This window comes from Oncorhynchus tshawytscha, unplaced genomic scaffold (genome assembly GCF_018296145.1).
Source record: "Oncorhynchus tshawytscha isolate Ot180627B unplaced genomic scaffold, Otsh_v2.0 Un_contig_1548_pilon_pilon, whole genome shotgun sequence".
In the NCBI taxonomy this organism is placed as follows: domain Eukaryota; kingdom Metazoa; phylum Chordata; class Actinopteri; order Salmoniformes; family Salmonidae; genus Oncorhynchus; species Oncorhynchus tshawytscha.
In genome coordinates, this window is record NW_024608753.1 from 46,587 (window position 1) to 66,987 (window position 20,401).

Below are 20,401 nucleotides of genomic sequence, written 5' to 3' on the forward strand. Positions count from 1 at the left end.
GGGGTGAAGTAAGGTATGGTGGGGTGAGGTGAGGTGAAGTAAGGTGAGGTGAGGTGATTAGAGGTGTGGTAGGGTGAGGTGAGGTAAGGTACGGTGGAGTGAGATGAGGTGAGGTGAGGTAAGGTATGGTGGGGTGAGTGATTAAGGTGTGGTAGGGTGAGGTGAGGTAAGGTATGGTGGGGTGAGTTAAGGTATGGTGGGGTGAGGTGAGGTATGGTGGGGTGAGTAAGGTATGGTGGGGTGAGGTGAGGTATGGTGGGGTGAGTAAGGTATGGTGGGGTGAGGTGAGGTGAGGTATGGTGGGGTGAGTTAAGGTATGGTGGGGTAAGGTGAGGTATGGTGGGGTGAGGTAAGGTATGGTGGGGTGAGTTAAGGTATGGTGGGGTGAGGTGAGGTAAGGTAAGGTGAGTGGGATTAGTAAGGTATGGTGGGGTGAGCTAAGGTACGGTGGAGTGAGATGAGGTGAGGTGAGGTAAGGTATGGTGGGGTGAGTGATTGGAGTGTGATAGGGTGAGGTGAGGTAAGGTATGGTGGGGTGAGGTAAGGTATGGTGGGGTGAGAGGTATGGTGGGGTGAGTTAACATATGGTGGGGTGAGGTGAGGTAAGGTATGGTGGGGTGAGTTAACTATATGGTGGGGTGAGGTGAGGTAAGGTATGGTGGGGTGAGTTAAGGTATGTTGGGGTGAGGTAAGGTATGGTGGGGTGAGGTAAGGTATGGTGGGGTGAGTTAAGGTATGTTGGGGTGAGGTAAGGTATGGTGGGGTGAGGTAAGGTATGGTAGGGTGAGTTAAGGTATGGTGGGGTGAGGTGAGGTGAAGTAAGGTGTGGTGAGGTGATTAGATGGTGTGGTAGGGTGAGGTGAGTATAACGGTATGGTGAGATGAGGTGAGGTGAGGTAACGTATGGTGGGGTGAGGTGATTAGAGGTGTGATAGGGTGAGGTGAGGTAAGGTATGGTGGGGTGAGGTAAGGTATGGTGGTGTGAGGTGAGGTAAGGTATGGTGGGGTGAGTTAAGGTATGGTGGGGTGAGGTGAGGTAAGGTATGGTGGGGTGAGGTAAGGTATGGTGGGGTGAGGTGTATGGTGGGTGAGGTGAGGTAAGGTATGGTGGGGTGAGGTAAGGTATGGTGGGGTGAGGTGAGGTGAGGTAAGGTATAGTGGGGTGAGAGGAGGTAAGGTATGGTGGGGTGAGGTAAGGTATAGTGGGGTGAGGTAAGGTATGGTGGGGTGAGGTGAGGCGAGGTACGGTGGGGTGAGGTGAGGTAAGGTATAGTGGGGTGAGTTAAGGTATGGTGAGGTGAGTTAAGGTATGGTGGGGTGAGGTAAGGTGGGGTGAGGTTAGGTATGGTGGGGTGAGTTAAGGTATGGTGGGTGAGTTAAGGTATGGTGGGGTAAGGTGAGGTATGGTGGGGTGAGGTAAGGTATGGTGGGGTGAGTTAAGGTATGGTGGGGTGAGGTGAGGTGAAGTAAGGTGAGGTGAGGTGATTAGTGGTGTGGTAGGGTAAGGTGAGCTAAGGTACGGTGGATTGAGATGAGGTGAGGTGAGGTGAGGTAACGTATGGTGGGGTGAGGTGATTAGAGGTGTGATAGGGTGAGGTGAGGTAAGGTATGGTGGGGTGAGGTAAGGTATGGTGGGGTGAGATAGGGTATGGTGGGGTGAGTTAACATATGGTGGGTTGAGGTGAGGTAAGGTATGGTGGGGTGAGTTAACTTATGGTGGGGTGAGGTGAGGTAAGGTATGGTGGGGTGAGGTAAGGTATGGTGAGGTGAGTTAAGGTATGGTGGGGTGAGGTGAGGTAAGGTATGATGGGGTGAGGTAAGGTATGGTGGGGTGAGTTAGAGGTGTGGTAGGGTGAGGTGAGGTAAGGTATGGTGGGGTGAGGTAAGGTATGGTGAGGTGAGGTAAGGTATAGTGGGGTGAGGTAAGGTATGGTGGGGTGAAGTAAGGTATGGTGGGGTGAGGTGAGGTAAAGTAAGTGAGGTGAGGTGGTGAAGGTGTGGTAGGGTGAGTGAGGTAAGGGTGGAGTGAGATGAGGTGGGGTGAGGTGAGGTAACGTATGGTGGGGTGAGGTGATTAGAGGTGTGGTAGGGTGAGGTGAGGTAAGGTATGGTGGGGTGAGTTAAGGTATGGTGGGGTGAGGAGGTATGGTGGGGTGAGTTAAGGTATGGTGGGGTGAGGTGAGGTATGGTGGGGTGAGATAAGGTATGGTGGGGTGAGGTGAGGTATGGTGGGGTGAGTTAAGGTATGGTGGGGTGAGGTAAGGTATGGTGGGGGTGAGATAAGGTATGGTGGGGTGAGTTAAGGTATGGTGGGGTGAGGTGAGGTAAGGTATAGTGGGGTGAGGTGAGGTGCGGTACGGTGGGTTGAGTTAACGTATGGTGGGGTGAGGTGAGGTAAGGTGGGGTGAGGTAAGGTATGGTGGGGTGAGGTGAGGTAAGGTGGGGTGAGTAACGTATGGTGGGGTGACTTAAGGTATGGTGGGGTGAGGTAAGGTATGGTGGGGTGAGATAAGGTATGGTGGGGGTGAGTTAAGGTATGGTGGGGTGAGGTATGGTGGGGTGAGTTAACGTATGGTGGGGTGAGTTAAGGTATGGTGGGGTGAGGTATGGTGGGGTGAGTTAACGTATGGTGGGGTGAGTTAAGGTATGGTGGGGTGAGGTAAGGTATGGTGGGGTGAGGTAAGGTATGGGGTGGTGAGGTAAGGTATGGTGGGGTGAGGTGAGGTATGGTGGGGTGAGGTAAGGTATGGTGGGGTGAGTTAAGGTATGGTGGGGTGAGGTAAGGTATGGTGAGGGGTGATTAGAGGTGTGGTAGGGTGGGTAAGGTAAGGTATGGTGAGATGAGAGTGAGGTGAGGTGAGGTAAGGTATGGTGGGGTGAGGTGATTAAGGTATGATAGGGTGAGGTGAGGTAAGGTATGGTGGGGTGAGGTAAGGTATGGTGGGTGAGGTGAGGTAAGGTATGGTGGGGTGAGGTAAGGTATGGTGAGGTAAGGTATGGTGGGGTGAGGTGAGGTAAGGTGGGGTGAGGTAAGGTATGGTGGGGTGAGGTGAGGTGAGGTAAGGTGGGGTGAGTTAACGTATGGTGGGGGAGACTTAAGGTATGGTGGTGAGGTGAGGTAAGGTATGGTGGGGTGAGGTAAGGTATAGTGGGGTGAGGTAAGGTATGGTGGGGTGAGGTAAGGTATGGTGGGGTGAGGTGAGGTGAGGTGAGGTGAGGTATGGTATAGTGGGGTGAGAGGAGGTAAGGTATGGTGGGGTGAGGTAAGGTATAGTGGGGTGAGAGGAGGTAAGGTATGGTGGGGGTGAGGTAAGGTATGGTGGGGGTGGGGTGAGGCGAGGTACGGTGGGGTGAGGTGAGGTAAGGTATAGTGGGGTGAGGTAAGGTGGGGTGAGGTTAGGTATGGTGGGGTGAGTTAAGGAATGGTGGGGTGAGTTAAGGTATGGTGGGGTGAGGTGAGGTATGGTGGGGTGAGTTAAGGTATGGTGGGGTGAGCTAAGGTATGGTGGGGTGAGGTGAGGTGAAGTAAGGTGAGGTGAGGTGATTAGAGGTGTGGTAGGGTGAGGTGAGGTAAGGTACAGTGGATTGAGATGAGGTGAGGTGAGGTAACGTATGGTGGGGTGAGGTGATTAGAGTGTGATAGGGTGAGGTGAGGTAAGGTATGGTGGGGTGAGGTAAGGTATGGTGGGGTGAGGTGAGGTAAGGTATGGTGGGGTGAGTTAACATATGGTGGGGTGAGGTGAGGTAATGGTATGGTGGGGTGAGGTAAGGTAAGTGAGGTGAGGTAAGGTATGGTGGGGTGTGTTAACGTATGGTGGGGTGAGGTGGGGTAAGGTATGTTAGGGGGGTGAGGTGGTATGGTGGGGTGAGATAGGGTATGGTGGGGTGAGTTAACATATGGTGGGGTGAGGTGAGGTAAGGTATGGTGGGGTGAGTTAACATATGGTGGGGTGAGGTGAGGTAAGGTATGGTGGGGTGAGTAAGGTATGGTGAGGTGAGGTAAGGTATGGTGGGGTGTGTTAACGTATGGTGGGGTGAGGTGGGGTAAGGTATGGAGGGGTGAGGTAAGGTATAGTGGGGTGAGGTAAGGTATGGTGGGGTGAGGTAACGTATGGTGGGGTGAGGTGAGATGAAGTAAGGTGAGGTGAGGTGATTAGAGGTGTACTAGGGTGAGGTGAGGTAAGGTATGGTGGAGTGAGATGAGATGAGGTGAGGTGAGGTAACGTATGGTGGGGTGAGGTGATTAAGGTGTGGTAGGGTGGGTGAGGTAAGGTATGGTGGGGTGAGGTACGGTATGGTGGGGTGAGGTATGGTGGGGTGAGATAAGGTATGGTGGGGTGAGTTAAGGTATGGTGGGGTGAGGTAAGGTATAGTGGGGTGAGATGAGGTTAGGTATAGTAAGGTGAGTTAAGGTATAGTGGGGTGAGATGAGGTAAGGTATGGTAAGGTGAAAGGTATAGTGGGGTGGGGTGAGTTACGGTATGGTGGGGTGAGTGTGGTGGGCTGAGGTGTGGTGGGGTGAGGTAAGGTATGGTGGGGTGAGGTGTGGTGGGGTGAGGTGGTGGTGGGGTAAAGGTATGGTGGGGTAAGGTATGGTGGGGTGAGGTAAGGTGGGGTGAGGTAAGGTATGGTGGGGTGAGGTGAGGTAAGGTGGGGTGAGTTAACGTATGGTGGGGTGAGGTATGGTGGGGTGAGGTAAGGTATGGTGGGGTGAGATAAGGTATGGGGGGGTGAGTTAAGGTATGGTGGGGTGAGGTATGGTGGGGTGAGTTAACGTATGGTGGGGTGAGTTAAGGTATGGTGGGGTGAGGTATGGTGGGGTGAGTTAACGTATGGTGGGGTGAGTTAAGGTATGTTGGGGTGAGATAGGGTATGGTGGGGTGAGTTAACATATGGTGGGGTGAGGTGGTTGGTAAGGTATGGAGGGTGAGGTAAGGTATAGTGGGGTGAGGTAAGGTATGGTGGGGTGAGGTAAGGTACATATCAAGAGGTGATTAGAGGTGTGATAGGGTGAGGTGAGGTAAGGTATGGTGGGGTGAGGTAAGGTATGGTGGGGTGAGATAGGGTATGGTGGGGTGAGTTAACATATGGTGGGGTGAGGTGGGGTAAGGTATGGAGGGGTGAGGTAAGGTATAGTGGGGTGAGGTAAGGTATGGTGGGGTGAGGTAAGGTATGGTGGGGTGAGTGAGATGAAGTACCTAAAGGTGAGTGAGGTGATTAGAGGTGTGCTAGGGTGAGGTGAGGTAATCGGTGGAGTGAGAGATGAGATGAGGTGAGGTGAGGTAACTCCATGGTGGGGTGAGGTGATTAGAGGTGTGGTAGGGTGAGGTGAGGTAAGGTATGGTGGGGTGAGGTACGGTATGGTGGGGTGAGGTATGGTGGGGTGAGATAAGGTATGGTGGGGTGAGTTAAGGTATGGTGGGGTGAGATGAGGTTAGGTATGGTAAGGTGAGTTAAGGTATAGTGGGGTGAGATGAGGTAAGGTATGGTAAGGTGAGTTAAGGTATAGTGGGGTGGGGTGAGTTACGGTATGGTGGGGTGAGGTGTGGTGGGCTGAGGTGTGGTGGGGTGAGGTAAGGTATGGTGGGGTGAGGTGTGGTGGGGTGAGGTGTGGTGGGGTAAGGTATGGTGGGGTAAGGTATGGTGGGGTGAGGTGAGGTAAGGTGGGGTGAGGTAAGGTATGGTGGGGTGAGGTGAGGTGAGGTAAGGTGGGGTGAGGTAAGGTGGGGCGAGGTAAGGTATGGTGCGATGAGGTGAGGTAAGGTGGGTTGAGGTGTGGTGGGGTAAGGTATGTTTGGGTGAGTTAAGGTATGGTGGGGTGAGGTAAGGTATGGTGGGGTGAGGTAAGGTATGGTCCCTGGAGGTGAGGTGAGGTATGGTGGGGTGAGGTGAGGTATGGTGGGGTGAGGTGAGGTATGGTATGTTGAGGTAAGGTATAGTGGGGTGAGGTGAGGTAAGGTATAGTGGGGTGAGGTGAGTAAGGTATGGTGGGGTGAGGTGAGGTAAGGTATGGTGGGGTTAGATAAGGTATAGTGGGGTGAGTTAAGGTATGGTGGGGTGAGTTAACGTATGGTGGTGGTGAGATGAGGTAAGGTATGGGGGTGAGTTAACGTATGATGTTTAAGGTATATGGTGGGGTGAGTTAACGTATGGTGGGGTGAGGTGAGGTAAGGTGGGGGGGTGAGTTAACGTATGGTGGGGTGAGTTAATTTATGCAGTGAGTTAAGGTATGGTGGGGTGAGGTATGGTGGGGTGAGTTAATATGGTGGAAGTGAGTTAAGGTATGTCCGGGGGTGAGGTAAGGTATGGTGGGGTGTGAAGGTATGTTGGGGTGAGGTAAGGTATGGTGGGGTGAGGTAAGGTATGGTGGGGTGAGTTAAGGTATGGTCGGGGTGAGGTGAGGTGAAGCAAGGTGGGTGAGGTGATTAGAGGTGTGGTAGGGTGAGGTAAGGTATGGTACGGTGGAGTGAGATGAGGTGAGGTGAGGTAACGTATGGTGGGGTGAGTGATTAGAGGTGTGATGGTGAGGTGAGGTAAGGTATGGTGGGGTGAGGTAAGGTATGGTGGTGTGAGGTGAGGTAAGGTATGGTGGGGTGAGTTAAGGATATGGTGGGGTGAGTTAGGTAAGGTATGGTGGGGTCCAGGTATGGTGAGGTACTGTATGGTGGGGTGAGTTCAACTGTATGGTGGTGAGGTGAGGTAAGGTATGGAGGGTGAGGTAAGGTATAGTGGGGTGAGGTAAGGTATGGTGGGGTGAGGTAAGGTATGGTGGGGTGAGGTGAGGTGAGGTAAGGTATAGTGGGGTGAGAGGAGGTAAGGTATGGTGGGGTGAGGTAAGGTATAGTGGGGTGAGAGGATGTAAGGTATGGTGGGGTGAGGTAAGGTATGGTGGGGTGGGGTGAGGCGAGGTACGGTGGGGTGAGGTGAGGTAAGGTATAGTGGGGTGAGTTGGTATGGTGAGGTGAGTTAAGGTATGGTGGGGTGAGGTCAAGACCATTTCCAAGGACATCTTTTTTCCATCTAAGGTGGGGGTGAGGTTAGGTATGGTGGTGAGTTAAGGTATGGTGGGGTGAGTTAAGGTATGGTGGGTGAGGTAGGATGTTGGTGGGGTGAGGTAAGGTATGGTGGGGTGAGTTAAGGTATGGTGGGGTGAGGTGAGGTAAGGTGGGTGAGGTGATTAGTGGTGTGGTAGGGTAAGGTGGGCTAAGGTAAGGTGGGCTGGATGAGGTAGGTGAGGTATGGTGGGGTGAGGTGATTGAGGGTGATAGGGTGAGGTGAGGTAGGTATGGTGGATGACGTATGGTGGGGTGTGGTAAGGTATGGTGGGGTGTGGTAAGGTATGGTGGGGTGAGTTAAGGTATGGTGGGGTGAGGTGAGGTGAGGTGAAGTAAGGTGAGGTGAGGTGATTAGAGGTGTGGTAGGGTGAGGTAAGGTAAGGTATGGTGGAGTGAGATGAGGTGAGGTGAGGTGAGGTAACGTATGGTGGGGTGAGGTGATTAGAGGTGTGATAGGGTGAGGTGAGGTAAGGTATGGTGGGGTGAGGTAAGGTATGGTGGTGTGAGGTGAGGTAAGGTATGGTGGGGTGGGGTGAGTTAACATATGGTGGGGTGAGGTGAGGTAAGGTATGGTGGTGTGAGGTGAGTAAGGTGGTGGGTGATTAGAGGTGTGGTAGGGTGAGGTGAGGTAAGGTACAGTGGATTGAGATGAGGTGAGGTGAGGTGAGGTAAGGTATGGTGGGGTGAGGTGATTAGAGGTGTGATAGGGTGAGGTGAGGTGAGGTATGGTGGGGTGAGGTAAGGTATGGTGGGGTGAGGTAGGTATGGTGGGGTGAGGTAACATATGGTGGGTTGGGTGAGGTAAGGTATGGTGGGGTGAGTTAAGGTATGGTGGGGTGAGGTGAGGTAAGGTATGGTGGGGTGAGGTAAGGTATGGTGAGGTGAGGTAAGGTATGGTGGGGTGTGTTAAGGTATGGTGGGGTGAGGTGGTAAGGTAAGGTATGGGGGGTGAGGTAAGGTATAGTGGGGTGAGGTAAGGTATGGTGGGGTGAGGTAAGGTATGGTGGGGTGAGGTGAGGTGGTATGGTAAGGTGGTGATTAGAGTGTGATAGGGTGGGTGAGGTAAGGTATGGTGGGGTGAGGTAAGGTATGGTGGGGTGAGATAGGTATGGTGGGGTGAGTTAACATATGGTGGGGTGAGGTGAGGTAACGTATGGTGGGGTGAGGTGATTAGAGGTGTGATAGGGTGAGGTGAGGTAAGGTATGGTGGGGTGAGGTAAGGTAAGGTATGGTGGGGTGAGATTGGGTATGGTGGGGTGAGTTGAGGTTGGTGGTGAGGTAAGGTATGGTGGGGTGAGTAAGGTATGGTGGGGTGAGGTGAGGTAAGGTATGGGGGTGAGGTAAGGTATGGTGAGGTGAGGTAAGGTATAGTGGGGTGAGGTAAGGTATGGTGGGGTGAAGTAAGGTATGGTGGGGTGAGGTGAGGTAAGGTAAGGTGGGGTGAGGTGATTAGAGGTATGGTAGGGTGAGGTGAGGTAAGGTATAGTGGAGAGTTAAGGTATGGTGGGGTGAGGTGATGGTAAGGTATGGTGAGGTGGGTGAGGTATAGTGGGGTGAGGTGAGGTGGGTAAGGTACGGTGGGGTGAGTTAAGGTATGGTGGGGGGTGAGGTAAGGTATGGGGGGGTGAGTTAAGGTATGGTGGGGTGAGGTAAGGTATGGTGGGGTGAGGTAAGGTATGGTGGGGTGAGATAAGGTATGGTGGGGTGAGTTAAGGTATGGTGGGGTGAGGTATGGTGGGGTGAGTTAAGGTATGGTGGGGTGAGTTAAGGTATGGTGGGGTGAGGTATGGTGGGGTGAGTTAACGTATGGTGGGGTGAGTTAAGGTATGGTGAGTGAGGTAAGGTATGGTGGGGTGAGGTAAGGTATGGTGGGGTGAGTTAAGGTATGGTGGGGTGAGGTGAGGTGAGGTAAGGTAAGGTGAGGTGAGGTGATTAGAGGGTGGGGGTGGTAGGATGGTAAGGTAATGTTTGGTGAGGAGTGAGGTGAGGTGAGGTGAGGTAACGTATGGTGGGGTGAGGTGATTAGAGGTGTGGTAGGGTGAGGTGAGGTAAGGTATGGTGGGGTGAGGTAAGGTATGGTGGTGTGAGGTGAGGTAAGGTATGGTGGGGTGGGGTGAGTTAAGGTATTGTGGGGTGAGGTGAGGTAAGGTATGGTGGGGTGAGGTAAGGGTGAGGTAAGGTATGGTGGGGTGAGGTGAGGTATGGTGGGTGAGGTGAGGTAAGGTATGGAGGGTGAGGTAAGGTATAGTGGGGTGAGGTAAGGTATGGTGGGGTGAGGTAAGGTATGGTATGAGGTGGGGTGAGGTAAGGTATAGTGGGGTGAGAGGAGGTAAGGTATGGTGGGGTGAGGTAAGGTATAGTGGGGTGAGAGGGTAAGGTATGGTGGGGTGAGGTAAGGTATGGTGGGGTGGGTGAGGCGAGGTATGGTGGGGTGAGGTGAAGGTAAGGTATAGTGGGGTGAGGTAAGGTGGGGTGAGGTAGGTATGGTGGGGTGAGTTAAGGAATGGTGGGGTGAGTTAAGGTATGGTGGGGTAAGGTGAGGTATGGTGGGGTGAGTTAAGGTATGGTGGGGTGAGTAAGGTATGGTGGGGTGAGATGAGGTAAGGTAAGGTGAGGTGAGGTGAGGTAGAGGTATGGTGGGGTGAGGTGAGGTAAGGTGAGTGGGAGTGAGGTGATGGTGAGGTGAGGTAAGGTATGGTGGGGTGAGGTGATTAGGGGTGATAGGGTGAGGTGAGGTAAGGTATGGTGGGGGTGAGGTAAGGTATGGTGGGGTGAGATAAGGTATGGTGGGGTGAGTTAACATATGGTGGGGTGAGGTGAGGTAAGGTGGTGGGGTGAGGTAACATATGGTGGGGTGAGGTGAGGTAAGGTATGGTGGGGTGAGTTAAGGTATGGTGGGGTGAGGTGAGGTAAGGTATGGTGGGGTGAGGTAAGGTATGGTGGGTGAGGTAAGGTATGGTGGGGGTGTGTTAAGGTATGGTGGGGTGAGGTGGGGTAAGGTATGGAGTGGGGTGAGGTAAGGTATGGTGGGGTGAGGTAAGGTATGGTGGGGTGAGGTAAGGTATGGTGGGGGGTGAGAGGTAAGGTGGTGGGTGATTAAGGTGTGCTGGGTGAGGTGAGGTAAGGTACGGTGGAGTGAGATGAGATGAGGTGAGGTGAGGTAAGGTATGGTGGGGTGAGGTGATTAGAGGTGTGGTAGGTGTGGTGAGGTAAGGTATGGTGGGGTGAGGAGGTACTGTATGGTGGGGGTGAGGTATGGTGGGGGTGAGGATAAGGTATGGTGGGGTGAGTTAAGGTATGGTGGGGTGAGGTTAACATATGGTGGGGTGAGGTGAGGTAAGGTGGTGAGGTAAGGTGAGGTGAGGTGAGGTATGAGGTGAGGTGAGTTAAGGTATGGTGGAGTGAGATAAGGTATGGTGGGTTGAGGTGAGTTAAGGTATGGTGGGGTGAGGTAAGGTATGGTGGGGTGAGTTAAGGTATGGTGGGGTGAGTTAAGGTATGGTGGGGTGAGGTGAGGTAAGGGTATGGTGGGGTGAGGTGAGGTATGGTATGTTGAGGTAAGGTATAGGTATGGTGGGTGAGGTAAGGTATAGTGGGGTGAGGCGGGGTAAGGTATGGTGGGGTGAGTTAAGGTATGGTGGGGTGAGGTGAGGTAAGGTATAGTGGGGTGAGGTGAGGTAAGGTATAGTGGGGTGAGGTGAGGTGAGGTAAGGTATGGTGGGGTGAGGTATAGTGGGGTGAGGTGGGGTAAGGTACGGTGGGGTGAGTTAAGGTATGGTGGGGTGAGGTAAGGTATGGTGGGGTGAGGTAAGGTATGGTGGGGTGAGGTGAGGTAAGGTATAGTGGGGTGAGGTGAGGTGAGGTAAGGTATGGTGGGGTGAGATATAGTGGGGTGAGGTGGGGTAAGGTACGGTGGGGTGAGTTAAGGTATGGTGGGGTGAGGTGAGATGAGGTAAGGTATGTTGGGTTGAGGTGTGGTGGGTGAGGTGTGGTGGGGTGAGGTGAGGTATGGTGGGGTGAGGTGAGGTGTGGTGGGGTGAGGAGGGGTGTGGTAGGGTGAGGTATTGTATTGTAAGGTGGTCAGTAGGATGGTGTAGGGTTGAAGGACTGAGTCAGTAGGTTGGTGTAGGGTTGAAGGACGGGGTCAGTAGGTTGGTGTAGGGTTGAAGGACGGGGTCAGTAGGTTGGTGTAGGGTTGTAGAGTGGGGTCAGTAGGTTGGTGTAGGGTTGAAGGACGGGGTCAGTAGGTTGGTGTAGGGTTGTAGAATGGGGTCAGTAGGTTGGTATAGGGTTATAGGGTGGGGTCAGTAGGTTGGTATAGGGTTTTAGGGTGGGTCAGTAGGTTGGTGTAGGGTTGTAGGATGGGGTCAGTAAGTTGGTGTAGGGTTGAAGGACGGGGTCAGTCAGCCAGTCAATCAGTCCATCAGCCAGGCAGTCAGCCAATCAGCCAGTCAGACAGCCAGTCAGGCAGTCAGGCAGGCAGGCAGTCAGTCAGGCAGTCAGCCAGTCAGTCAAGCAGTCAGGCAATCAGTCAGTTAGCCAGGCAGTAAGTCAGCCAGTCAGTCAATCAGGCATTCAGCCAGTCAGTCAGGCATTCAAGCAGTTAGTCAGTCAGTCAGTCAGCTAGCCAGTCAGCCAGTAAGTCAGTCAGTCAGCCAGGCAGTCAATCAGGCAGTCAGCCAGGCAGTCAATCAGGCAGTCAGCCAGTCAAGTAGTCAGTCAGGCAGTCAGCCAGTCAGTCAGCCAGGCAGTCAGCCAGTCATTCAGGCAGTCAATCAGGCAGTCAGCCAGTCAGTCAGCCAGTCAAATAGTCATTCAGGCAGTCAGCCAGTCAGTCACTCAGTCAGCCAGGCAGTCAATCAGGCAGTCAGCCAGTCAGTCAGTCAGTCAGACAGGCAGTAAGTCAGTCAGCCAGTCAGTCAGTCAGCCAGGCAGTAAGTCAGTCAGTCAGCCAGGCAGTAAGTCAGTCAGTCAGTCAGTCAGTCAGTAAGTCAGTCAGTCAGTCAGTAAGTCAGTCAGTAAGTCAGTCAGTCAGTCACTCAGTCACCCAGTCAGTCAGTCAGTCAGTCAGTCAGTAAGTCAGTCAGTAAGTCACTCAGTCAGTCAGTCAGCCAGGCAGTAAGTCAGTCAGTCAGCCAGGCAGTAAGTCAGTCAGCCAGTCAGTCAGTCACTCAGTCAGTCAGTCAGTCAGCCAGGCAGTAAGTCAGTCAGCCAGTCAGTCAGTCACTCAGCCAGTCAGTCAGTCAGCCAGGCAGTAAGTCAGTCAGTCAGTCAGGCTCCATATCAGAGTTAATTGATTAGCTTGGGCTACATATGTAACTGTATGTCTGTCTGGTTTAATGATAGGAAGCGCTGACAATGAAGAATCTGACCAATTCAAATTTTTAATTGCCAATGAAAAACTCAATATTTATGGTGGTCCCTCAGTCTGTCTGGATGAATGAGGAAATGGATTGAGCTAGTTAAGCATATTCCTTATCACAATGAGAAATAGTGCTTTAACTCGACTAAAGCCCTTTGAAGTCTGATTTAATACTATTGGATAGATGTGTGTTTTTTTTTTAGTTCAAACAATAGAATTGAACAGGAAAATGTAATTATTAAATTATTCAACAGTGCCAAAGGTAATGTAATATTTTTCATAGTACTTTCTCTGTCTTTCTACTGCAAAAAAATGTGTCAAACGCTGAGGTTTTAAAAATGACAGATCCTCTTTTTGAGGAACCATTTTCTCTCTTTTGATTAACCTTCAGTCTTGAGAGCCCAAAAAAAAAAAAGTTTTTATCTGACTATCATTTCTCTTTTCAGGACAACCAGGGCCACAAGTAGAACACAAAACAACGTGACATTAACAGTTGTTCATTCTTGAGCTTTTATTGACAAATGGCAACAAATAAAATAATGTCAGCCAAGCAAGAACCTGATTATAATGAATTTACAATGGGGCAAAAAAAATATTTAGTCAGCCACCAATTGTGCAAGTTCTCCCACTTAAAAAGATGAGAGAGGCCTGTAATTTCATCATAGGTACACTTCAACTATGACAGACAAAAGGAGAAGAAAAAAATCCAGAAAATCACATTGTAGGATTTTTATGAATTTATTTGGAAATTATGGTGGAAAATAAGTATTTGCCATTAATACATGTAACGAGTGGAGGACAGAGGAGCCTCTTAAAGATAAAGTTACAGGTCTGTGAGCCAGAAATCTTGCTTGCTTGTAGGTGACCAAATACTTATTTTCCACCATAATTTGCAAATAAATTCATAAAAAATCTTACAATGTGATTTTCTCTTCTTTTTTTTCATTTTGTCTGTCATAGTTGAAGTGTACCTATGATGAAAATTACAGGCCTCTCTCATCTTTTTAAGTGGGAGAACTTGCACAATTGGTGGCTGACTAAATACTTTTTTGCCCCACTGTATGTGAATGCTGTAAGTATATACAGACATTTGTTTCATACAATGTTTAACAGGAGTTAGAAGTCCAAAACACACGGTAGTCCTGGTGGGACTCCTGGTCCTGGTGGGACTCCTGGTCCTGGTGGGACTACTGGTCCTGGTGGGACTCCTGGTCCTGGTGGGACTCCTGGTGGGACTCCTGGTCCTGGTGGGACTCCTGGTGGGACTCCTGGTCCTGGTGGGACTCCTGGTCCTGGTGCGACTACTGGTCCTGGTGGGACTCCTGGTCCTGGTGGGACTACTGGTCCTGGTGGGACTCCTGGTGGGACTCCTGGTCCTGGTGGGACTCCTTGTCCTGGTGGGACTACTGGTCCTGGTGGGACTCCTGGTCCTGGTGGGACTCCTGGTCCTGGTGGGACTCCTGGTGGGACTCCTGGTCCTGGTGGGACTCCTGGTCCTGGTGGGACTACTGGTCCTGGTGGGACTCCTGGTCCTGGTGGGACTCACTGGTCCTGGTGGGACTCCTGGTCCTGGTGGGACTCCTGGTCCTGGTGGGACTCCTAGTGTTGGTGGGACTCCTGGTGGGACTCCTGGTCCTGGTGGGACTCCTGGTGTTGGTGGGACTCCTGGTGGGACTCCTGGTGTTGGTGGTTCTCCTGGTGGGACTCCTGGTCCTGGTGGGACTCCTGGTGGGACTCCTGGTCCTGGTGGGACTCCTGGTGGGACTCCTGGTCCTGGTGTGACTCCTGGTCCTGGTGGGACTCCTGGTGGGACTCCTGGTCCTGGTGGGACTCACTGGTCCTGGTGGGACTCCTGGTCCTGGTGGGACTCCTGGTCCTGGTGGGACTCCTAGTGTTGGTGGGACTCCTGGTGGGACTCCTGGTCCTGGTGGGACTCCTGGTGTTGGTGGGACTCCTGGTGTTGGTGGGACTCCTGGTGGGACTCCTGGTCCTGGTGGGACTCCTGGTGGGACTCCTGGTGGGACTCCTGGTGGGACTCCTGGTGGGACTCCTGGTGGGACTCCTGGTCCTGGTGGGACTCCTGGTGGGACTCCTGGTCCTGGTGGGACTCCTGGTCCTGGTGGGACTCCTGGTCCTGGTGGGACTCCTGGTGGGACTCACTGGTCCTGGTGGGACTCCTGGTCCTGGTGGGACTCCTGATCCTGGTGGGACTCCTGGTCCTGGTGGGACTCCTGGTGGGACTCCTGGTCCTGGTGGGACTCCTGATCCTGGTGGGACTCCTGGTGGGACTCTTGGTCCTGGTGGGACTCCTGGGTTTTAATAGGACTTCCTCATGGTATTAAAAAACCTTTTGAAGTCTGATTCATTTTACAGAATTATACAAAATAAATTTTTTAAGTTCAGTAAAAACATATATCAAAAATAATTGTTCCTGAGGCCTCAGAGTCTATTAACTCCTTGTGTCGGGCCGGGCGCCTCCAGGCTGACTTTGGGTTTTCCTCTGACACATTGGTGCACCTGGCTTCGGGGGTGATGAAGCGCGGTTCGGCGGGTCATGTTTCGGGAGGACGCATGACTCGACCTTCGCCTCTCCCGAGCCCGTTGGGGAGATGAAGCGATGAGACAAGATCGTAATTGGATCTCAATTGGATATCGCGAAACTGGGGAGAAAAGCTAGGTAAAAAAAGACATATAATTATATAATTTGTTCCTGGAGATATGTCCTGCTGCAGATGCTATGGAATTAGTATCTTATTGATCTCTTACCAAATGAAACAAATCAATAGAAAATACTGCAAAAGATGCATCTGCAAGTCTAGCTACAGTCATTCTACCACTGTGTTTAAAGCAGAAAACCATAATCCAAGTCTACAAATGATGTGTTTGTTGTGATTCTAAATGTTGAGTTATGTCTACACTATATTCCCATGTAGACCCACAACTATCCTTTGGGTTAGTAAGCACAATTATCATGGTTATGGACACTATCATTGCCCTGTGACCCTTATGTAACGGACATGGTCAGAGTTGGATCAAGAGGTATGTAATTATACTGTCCACACGGACGGTCATGGCCGAAATAAACTGCTGTTTTGGCATATGAGACCTTTATTCATGTAATCTGCAGGAGCGAGAGAACAAAGGAGGAGAGAGAGAGAGGGAGAGAGAGAGAGAGAGAGAGAGAGAGAGAGAGAGAGAGAGAGACAGAGACAGAGACAGAGAGAGAGAGAGAGAGAGAGAGAGAGAGATAGAGAGAGAGGCAGAGACAGAGAGAGAGGCAGAGGCAGAGAGAGAAAAGAGTCCCTAAACAGAGAGTACACAGTAGCAGAATACCTGACCACTGTGACTGACCCAAACTTAAGGAAAGCTTTGACTTTGTAGACTCAGTGAGCATAGCCTTGCTATTGAGAAAGGCCGCCATAGGCAGACCTGGCTCTCAAGAGAATACTATATGCACACTGCCCACAAAGTGAGCTGCACTTCCTAACCTCCTGCCAAATGTATGACCATATTAGAGACACATATTTCCCTCAGATTACACAGATCCACAAAGACTTAGAAAATACGTCAAATTTTGATAAACTCCCATATCTACTGGGTGAAATACCACAGTGTGCCATTACAGCAGCAAAATGTGTGACCTGTTGCCATGAGAAAAGGGCAACCAGTGAAGAACAAACACCATTGTAAAATACAACCCATATTTATCTTTATTTATTAACTATTTTCACATCGTTACAACACTGCACATAGCCATAATATATAACATTTGAAATGTCTCTTTCATCAGAAAGAGAGGGAAGGGCTCTTACCAAGCCGACCAATCACATCTTCTTCTGAATTCCCGTCTCTGCGTCATCTTGCCATGGCCTCCAAAATCTGAAACAAGATATCATGACATCATTTAGTCATGTCTGGAGGTAAAGTGTGCTATTTCTGTCCTGATAATTGAGTTGAACTCTAATGTGACTGTTATTTTAATTAATTACCTGTATTTAACCAGGCAAGTCAGTTAAGAACAAATTATTATTTACAATAACGGCCTACACCGGTCAAACCCTAACCAGGACGACACTGGGACAACTGTTCAGCGCCTTTTTAATTTATTTTTATTTAACTAGGCAAGTCAGTTAAGAACAAATTCTTATTTTCAATGACGGCCTAGGAACAGTGGGTTAACTGCCTGTTCAGGGGCAGAACAACAGATTTGTACCTTGTCAGCGCAGGGGTTTGAACTTGCAACCTTCCGGTTACTAGTCCAACGCTCTAACCACTAGGCTACCCTGCCGCCCCAATGGGACTGATGGCCTAATGGGACTCCAAATCACAGCCGGTTGTGATAAAGCCTGGATTCGAACCAGGGTGCCTGTAGTGATGCCTCAAGCACTGAGATGAAGTGCCTTAGACCACTACCTTAGACCACTTAGACCACCACTCAGCCTCATGACAGCAGTAAATTAAACCAGACTGAATCAGGCAGTAGGCCTTGGTTTTTAGAAGTCTCATAACTACAGTAAAATGAAGCCAGACTCTAAATCAGGCAGTAGGCCTTGGTTTTTAGAAGCCTCTTAACTACAGTACAATGAAGCCAGACTCTGAATCAGGCAGTAGGCCTTGGTTTTTAGAAGTCTCATAACTACAGTACAATGAAGCCAGACTCTGAATCAGGCCTGGGTTTTTAAAAGCCTCATGACTACAGTAAATTAGTGGAGACACACAGGCCCTGTTACTGAACAAACTGAAGGTGAAAATACAGAGGAGTAGATAATCAAGGCCACAAGCCCTGATACTCTAACCTCCTAGCTAATTGTGAGGTGGACTAGTTCTGTCGCAAAGTTCTCCTGCAGTTTGATATTCTGTAACAGTCCATTATTGACAGAACATTCTTTGTGTAAACGTTTGGTTTCAAAATGAATCCAAACCCTACAGCTGTGACTAGTGAAAAGCAAGGACATGCATACATAACACAAGGGGTTTTGGACAATGTGAATGTATGAAAACTGGTATCACAGTTCACCAAGCAAGACGTTCCAACGACGGACTGGTTTTAATAAGACGTTGTATAATAAAGAAGAACTGAAGAAGAAGAAGAACTGAAGAAGAAGAAGAAGAAGAAGAAGAACTGAAGAAGAAGAAGAAGAAGAACTGAAGAAGAAGAAGAAGAAGAACTGAAGAAGAAGAAGAACTGAAGAAGTAGAAGAAGAAGAACTGAAGAAGAAGAAGAAGAAGAAGAAGAAGAAGAACTGAAGAAGAAGAAGAAGAAGAACTGAAGAAGAAGAAAGAAGAAGAAGAAGAAGAAGAAGAAGAAGAAGAAGAACTGAAGAAGAAGAAGAAGAACTGAAGAAGAAGAAGAAGAAGAAGAAGAACTGAAGAAGAAGAAGAAGAAGAACTGAAGAAGAAGTGAAGAAGAAGAAGAAGAAGAACTGAAGTAGAAGAAGAAGAACTGAAGAAGAAGAAGAAGAAGAAGAAGAAGAAGAAGAAGAAGAAGAAGAAGAAGAAGAAGAAGAAGAAGAACTGAAGAAGAAGAAGAAGAAGAAGAACTGAAGAAGAAGAAGAAGAACTGAAGAAGAAGAAGAAGAAGAACTGAAGAAGAAGAAGAAGAACTGAAGAAGAAGAAGAAGAAGAAGAACTGAAGAAGAAGAAGAAGAAGAAGAACTGAAGAAGAAGAAGAACTGAAGAAGAAGAAGAAGAAGAAGAAGAAGAACTGAAGAAGAAGAAGAAGAACTGAAGAAGAAGAACTGAAGAAGAAGAAGAAGAACTGAAGAAGAAGAAGAAGAAGAAGAAGAAGAAGAAGAAGAACTGAAGAAGAAGAAGAACTGAAGAAGAAGAAGAAGAAGAAGAAGAAGAACTGAAGAAGAAGAAGAAGAAGAAGAAGAAGAAGAAAGAAGAAGAAAGAAGAAGAACTGAAGAAGAAGAAGAAGAACTGAAGAAGAAGAAGAAGAAGAAGAAGAAGAAGAAGAAGAAGAAGAAGAAGAAGAAGAAGAAGAAGAAGAAGAAGAAGAAGAACTGAAGAAGAAGAAGAAGAACTGAAGAAGAAGAACTGAAGAAGAAGAAGAACTGAAGAAGAAGAAGAACTGAAGAAGAAGAAGAAGAAGAACTGAAGAAGAAGAAGAAGAACTGAAGAAGAAGAAGAAGAACTGAAGAAGAAGAAGAAGAAGAAGAACTGAAGAAGAAGAAGAAGAAGAAGAAGACCTGAAGTATATCCTGGTCACTGAGATCCATCATTTCTATTGGCTATTGTATTGTATTATAGCTGTTTACTCAAAAAAAGAAAAAGAGTTCACTAAAATATATACTGTATATATATATATATGTGTGTATACAGTATATATAACGTTTTTAAAAGTAGGACGTCTCTGGTGATCGTCTGCATGTTACAAAGCTGTGAGTTTAGTTTTTGAGAAGATGCTGAACTTGTAATTCCCATGGGTTCCTATGGACCACTGCCAACGGAAACTCCTTCAACCACACCATAACTCCACTGTGTCTTATGAGGAGAGAGAGAGAGAGAGAGAGACAGAGAGAGAGAGAGAGAGAGAGAGAGAGAGAGAGAGAGAGAGAGAGAGAGAGAGAGAGAGAGAGAGAGAGAGAGAGAGAGAGAGAGAGAGAGAGAGAGAGAGAGAGAGAGAGAGAGACAGAGAGAGAGAGAGAGAGAGAGAGAGAGAGAGAGAGAAAACGGCCTGTCAAAGCAGCTAGCTCAACGTCCGTATTCACGTGTCCTTTTATCCCAGAGCGCTCCCCCCTCCCCTCCACACACACAACGTTATCAAAGGAATTAAGAGACAGTTTATGGGGGCCTTTATGGAGGGCATTCAGATTAACAGTGATGATAAAACAAGGATTAGTTTTTGTCAGAAGTTCACATTGGGCCCTTATTGTGGTGTTGGCTGTTACACTGCTGTGCTCTAACTCTGCTCGGCTCTGAGCGCCGTGTGGTTTAAAGTTGGCTAGCAGGAACCGCGTTATTGGTCAATGGCTTTTAAATGCTTGGGTGATTGGTTCAGAGATTTTAAATGGTAGGGTGTGACTGAGCAGCAGTTCAAGTGTAGTTAAAGCATTTGTAATTAGTGGTATCGACCGGTGGTGTGAGCAATAAGGCCATAGAAAACAGTTCTGCTGAACAGAGACGCCACAGAGCAATTAAACACAAAACACTTCAATCCTAGATCTGTTTTCAAACTATATCTCAAACCCATGCTGACACATGTAGAAGCCTACTTATCTGGCCTGGTATATATCTTCACATGGTATTTAAACAGCACAAACAGTTCAACTTTAAGGCATTTGTCACATAATGATGTCGTGACTGTTTAGGGAGCGTCAAACAAAGTGCCAAAGAATCAAGTTATACTTTTAAGGCATTTGTCACATAATGATGTCGTGACTGTTTAGGGAGCGTCAAACAAAGTGCCAAAGAATCAAGTTATACTTTTAAGGCATTTGTCACATAATGATGTCGTGACTGTTTAGGGAGCGTCAAACAAAGTGCCTTTTATCAAGTTAAACTTTTAAGGCATTTGTCACATAATGATGTTGTGACTATTTAGGGAGCGTCAAACAAAGTGCCTAGTATCAAGTTCAAATGTATTTCTATCATATTTGCATGTCTGGATTAAGTGTAGGTTGGCTATACTGTATACAGTATATGCAGTACATTCAGAAAGTATTCAGACCCCTTGACTTTTTCCACATTTGTTAGGTTACAGCCCTCAAAAATTGATTCAATTGTTTTTTCCCCCTCATCAATCTACACACAATACCCCCATAATGACAAAGCAAAAAGAGGTTTGTTGAAATTTTTTGCCCAAAAAATTAAATAAAAAACTGAAATATCACATTTACATAACTATTCAGACCCTTTACTCAGTACTATGTTGAAGCACCTTTGGCAGCGATTACAGCCTCAAGTCTTCTTGGGTATGATGCTACAAGCTTGGCACACCTGTATTTGGGGAGTTTCTCCCATTCTTCTTTGCAGATCCTC

General features: G+C 49.0%; 1 long non-coding RNA gene across 1 annotated transcript in view; it reads right to left on the bottom strand.

The window, feature by feature from the left end:
• LOC121843784 overlaps positions 1-16,431 on the bottom strand; it is a 43,968-nt gene extending 27,537 nt beyond the window's left edge. Inside the window, exon 1 of the long non-coding RNA XR_006081734.1 lies at positions 16,230-16,431. This is a non-coding gene — a long non-coding RNA (uncharacterized LOC121843784). The remainder of the gene's footprint in view (positions 1-16,229) is intronic.
• Between the last annotated feature and the right edge of the window lie 3,970 nt (positions 16,432-20,401).